This window comes from Pagrus major, chromosome 17 (assembly GCF_040436345.1).
Source record: "Pagrus major chromosome 17, Pma_NU_1.0".
Classification (NCBI taxonomy): Eukaryota; Metazoa; Chordata; class Actinopteri; order Spariformes; family Sparidae; genus Pagrus; species Pagrus major.
In genome coordinates, this window is record NC_133231.1 from 2515086 (window position 1) to 2520287 (window position 5202).

General features: G+C 41.8%; 2 non-coding genes across 2 annotated transcripts; both read left to right on the top strand.

Annotated features, from left to right (window-relative positions):
- The first annotated feature begins 342 nt into the window (after window positions 1-342).
- trnal-uag (transfer RNA leucine (anticodon UAG)) lies at window positions 343-424 on the top strand. The gene has a single exon. It is a non-coding gene; the product is annotated as a tRNA-Leu (tRNA).
- A 1655-nt stretch (window positions 425-2079) lies between these two features.
- On the top strand, window positions 2080-2161 carry trnal-uag (transfer RNA leucine (anticodon UAG)). The gene has a single exon. It is a non-coding gene; the product is annotated as a tRNA-Leu (tRNA).
- Window positions 2162-5202: the final 3041 nt, after the last annotated feature.

Below are 5202 nucleotides of genomic sequence, written 5' to 3' on the forward strand. Positions count from 1 at the left end.
TTGAGATGGATCCACATTTGCCCCAGCCTCAAAACATATCCATGCACAGCAGAGTAGCGCAGCGGAAGAGTGCTGGGCCCATAACCCAGAGGTCGATGGATCGAAACCATCCTCTGCTAATTCTACATACTGCGCATCAGCAAGGGTCTATATGGAAAATAAAGAACTCATTGGCACAAATACCTCAGACAGAGGTAACTTCTGAGTGTACTCAACAGAGTTTTCACCTTCCTTGTAGGTTGGCAATTGTTTTGGCTCATTTTTTCTTGAAACATGTCCACTTTTCCGTGCATATCTGCATACCTCACTACATTTTTGACTGTAGAAGCAATGTGCAATGCAGGTAGTGTGGCCGAGTGGTCTAAGGTGCTGGATTTAGGCTCTAGTCTCTCAGGAGGCGTGGGTTCAAATCACACCACTGCCATTTGACAGAGTTAGTTGCCTGTTAATATGATGGCATTACACAATTCAAACATGTATGGGCTCTTCCAAAGCCTTAGTCTAGGAAGACCTCCATTTCCAGAAGAAAATTGTCAGCTGATTATGCTGGCAAACGCTTCATGCAAGATTCATTCAAACAGTGGCCACTGGCATAGAATCTCAGCATAACTTTTTAAAGGTGTATCAATGATTTTTTGTTTTCAAATACAAATACAAGACAGATGTATCTTCTGAGTGTAATCTACAGTTTTCACCTACCTTGTAGGCTACTCACTCCTTTCAAGTTTGCCATCTGTTAATATGATGGTATTATACAATGCAACCATGTATGCAAAGCCTTTGCCTTAACCTCTATGAAGAAGAGTCTATACCGCAACCTCTATTTCCAGAAAGACATTGGCAGCTGATTATGCTGGCAAGTGCTTCATTCAAGATCGACGTTGAGGTGGCTCCACGTTTGCCCCAGCCTCAAATCAAGGCCACGCAGAGCAGAGTGGCGCAGCGGAAGCGTGCTGTGCCCATAACCCAGAGGTCGATGGATCGAAACCATCCTCTGCTAATTCTACATACTGCGTATCAGCAAGGATCTATATGGAAAATAAAGAACTCATTGGCACAAATACCTCAGACAGAGGTAACTTCTGAGTGTACTCAACAGAGTTTTCACCTTCCTTGTAGGTTGGCATTTGTTTTCGCTCTATTTTTCTTGAAACATGTCGACAATTCCGTGCATATCTGCATACCTCACTACGTTTTTGACTGTAGAAACAATGTGCAGCGCAGGTAGTGTGGTCTAAGGCGCTGGATTTAGGCTCCAGTCTCTCAGGAGGCGTGGGTTCAAATCCCACCACTTCCATTTGACAGTGTTAGTCGTCTGTTAATATGATGGCATTACACAATTCAAACATGTATGGGCTCTTCCAAAGCCTTAGTCTAGGAAGACCTCCATTTCCAGAAGAAAATTGTCAGCTGATTATGCTGGCAAACGCTTCATGCAAGATTCATTCAAACAGTGGCCACTGGCATAGAACTTTTTAAAGGAGTGTCAACGATTTTTTGTTTTCAAATACAAGACAGATGTATCTTCTAAGTGTACTTCACAGTTTTCACCTCCCTTGTAGGCTACTCACTCCTTTCAAGTTAGCCATCTGTTAATATGATGGTATTATACAATGCAACCATGTATGCAAAGCCCTTGCCTTAACCTCTATGAAAAAGAGTCTATACTGCAACCTCTATTTCCAGAAAGACATTGGCAGCTGATTATGCTGGCAAGTGCTTCATTCAAGTTCAACGTTGAGGTGGCTCCACATTTGCCCCAGCCTCAAATCAAAGCCGTGCAGAGCAGAGTGGCGTAGCGGAAGCGTGCTGGGCCCATAACCCAGAGGTCGATGGATCGAAACCATCCTCTGCTAATTGTACATACTGCCTATCAGCAAGGCTCTATATGGAAAATAAAGAACTCATTGGCACAAATACCTCAGACAGAGGTAACTTCTGAGCGTATTCAACAGAGTTTTCACCTTCCTTGTAGGTTGGCATTTGTTTTCGCTCTATTTTTCTTGAAACATGTCCACTATTCCGTGCATATCTGCATACCTCACTACATTTTTGACTGTAGAAGCAATGTGCAATGCAGGTAGTGTGGCCGAGTGGTCTAAGGCGCTGGATTTAGGCTCCAGTCTCTCAGGAGGCGTGGGTTCAAATCCCACCACTGCCATTTGACAGTGTTAGTCATCTGTTAATATGATGGCATTACACAATTCAAACATGTATGGGCTCTTCCAAAGCCTTAGTCTAGGAAGAAGAGTTTTTTACTGCAACCTCTATTTCCAGAAAGACATTGGCAGCTGATTATGCTGGTAAGTGCTTCATGCAAGTTTTGATTTAAGAGGTTAGATCGTTCATACAGGATGCTTGAGATGCGCTTCTCACACGCGTGTCGAGGGTGGCTGTTGCATCGCGTAATCTAGAGACTCGTAGTCTCGCCCGCGACATGTGTGTGGTTCTCTGCAAAAATAAACCTGAAAACGACCTGTAGACGGTCATATGGACAGCATACCAACATTTTTACTACAGTTTTAATGTCTGTATGCGTAGAATATGTCACAGATGTGTTAGTCATGTATCTATATTAGGAAGACAAAAGCTATGTCACAAGATCCTGACCTGAGCCTTTAGTAAAGGTGAAGTGAAGGAGAACGTTTAAATCACTCTCCAAGAAACTGGGTCATTTAAGATGTCAGGCAACTTTCTTGTTGTTTCCAGCCTCTCCCTGTTAGGTTATTAATCCATATATACCCATAGATGATAAAGGCCCATATGCTTAAGCAGGCTGTCTCTTCAAGTGATTTATTTTCCATATCCCAGAGATTTATGTCAGCTGCTTCTCTTCTGTACATGCCTGGGGGTTTGATTGCTCTCCTTGCTGAATCTTTAGCATGCTGCTCTTATTCTGTTCAGTATGCAGAACCTCTGCTGTCAAAAACTACTGGACAACTATTAATACAATCATTTGAATTTCATGACAAAGGCATTCCTTGGATGCATTTTTTGCAGCTTAGTGTTGTAGGGTTAGGAACTCATATTCCCTCTGACTTTACGACAAGTGAGCTTAAGCTGTCTTTTGATGCTTTTGATCTTGTTTTTATCTGGTATAGCGTGGACAGTAATAATAGGATTCAGCTTTGGTTGGAAAACCAAGAATTTTCCAGCATGCTAAGTCTTCTTATCAAACTTTGAGGACTCTGGCAAAGAGCAATTAATATTCACACAAGCCATGTAAGCACTTTTGTTGCATTTGAAGACCCCTGACCACTCACTGTTCCAGTGCTTATATGCTTTTGACTACATGTTACCGGGGATTAAGATGCAAATGGTTGCCTTAATCTTGAGAGTAAAATAAGCTTTCTTGGTGTGGAGCTAAGTAAGCATATACTGTGTTCTGAGTACTGTCATCAGTATGCAAAGCTCAGCCTCACTGGCGTTTCCAAACACGTAATGACATTCATATGTAATGTCTGTCAATGCTGCAATATTTATTATAAACTGTATAACTGTCTGTTTGCACATTTAATGTACAGTTGGCCATGCGAGCATCTTAAGCCCCATACTAACACATACAGTATAATCTGTTGCTTCTATTTAATCTGCACTGAGGTTGACTAACCAAATCATGATTGATGTCTTCATCATTATTATTTATTCAATCACACACACACACACACACACACACACACACACACACACACACACAAACACACACTGAAATTCCACTCATTGACTGAAAGCTGCATAGCTGATGTCTTCATAAGTCTTTTGTGTTTTCTGTGCCAAGTCAGCTCCACAGAAGAGGAGATGAATGTAAATCCATGCCTATAGATTATCCATTCTCCCTGCACAAAAACTGCCTGCCACAATCCCCCATTCACCCTCTTTATGTTCCTTCCCCTTCATATGGATTTCAGCAGTCAAATCGTATTATGTAGAGAAACCCCGGTGGCTCGCTGGGCAAAGATGTGTTCTGTGCTCTTGTGATTTTGTGACACTTTCCCCATGAGCCATTCCCTCCCTCTTTATCAGAAGCAGAAGTTGTTTTGAAGCTCAAAAGTATTGAGAAAGAATTGAATTCAAATCCGATCCTTTAGACTGTTCATTCTCTTTGCTCAAATCTCATTATGACAATACTCAATGCATTTTGCATCATTTATCCGCTCAAATGTCTGTGTTACTGAGGGAAAAGTTGTACAGTTACACTTGGAAAGAAATGGGTTCAAATACAGGTTAAGATGTGAAGTACTGACTTGTACTCGGTCGGAATGTAGAACGCAAAAAAGGGATGTTCAGAAAATTCTATTTAACCAGCCTAAAGATAGATGAATATACTTTTAAGCCTGAGCATTATATGGTTAAACTATGGTTTGGGGTTTATCAAACTGTGAGACTGTGAGGGGGACACAGGGGCATTGTTGGTGGGCAGCATGACAAAAAACGTGGCGTGGAACTTATGTTGAATGTGAGCCCTGCTCTGGTGGCAGTGCAATGAGGCACAGGTGGGAGGTTCATTCAAAGGAAGGAGTTGTCCTTTGGTGGAAAATGTTTCTTAGACTTCGTGCTAAGAATCCTGACACCTCAGAACTTCAAGGTGCTGCCAGTCTAAAGATTTTATCAACAAGAACAGACTAAATCCTTGGAGCACATGTGCACGGAAAATGGATTTTAATGTAGTGGCAGAAGGAACGTCTGTACATTCATCTTTGAAGTTCTTTATTTCAGAGCCTGTCCTAACTGTGTCAGAAATGAAAGCAGCTTATTATGACCCATATTTACGTTTGTTGTTAGGCGGTGACCTCTAGTGGCTGTAGTAATCATTAGAGCTGCAAAGGAGGAAGTGAGGAGAGGTAGTATAAAGAGTCAAAAGTCTGTAGAGGGAGGAGCTCGGGTTTAACAAGCACAGGACTTTCATTCAAGAGACCACTGTTCATGTCCAGTGGGACACCAGAAGCCTTTTTTAACCCTCTAACATTGTGAAATGACGTCAGGTACATAATGTAGATTACTCGGGTAATATCGGCACGTTTGTAATGGAAGTAAGAGAAGTAATGATTTTAACGCAAACCACAATGTTTTCCTAAACCTAACCAAACTCCGGCCATACAACGAAGGTCCGGTATGTGTCACTGTTATGCTGCAACGTACTTGTTGTTTTGGGAGACGTGGACAATCAACCTATTCAGTGGTTTAATTAATATTTTAAGACAT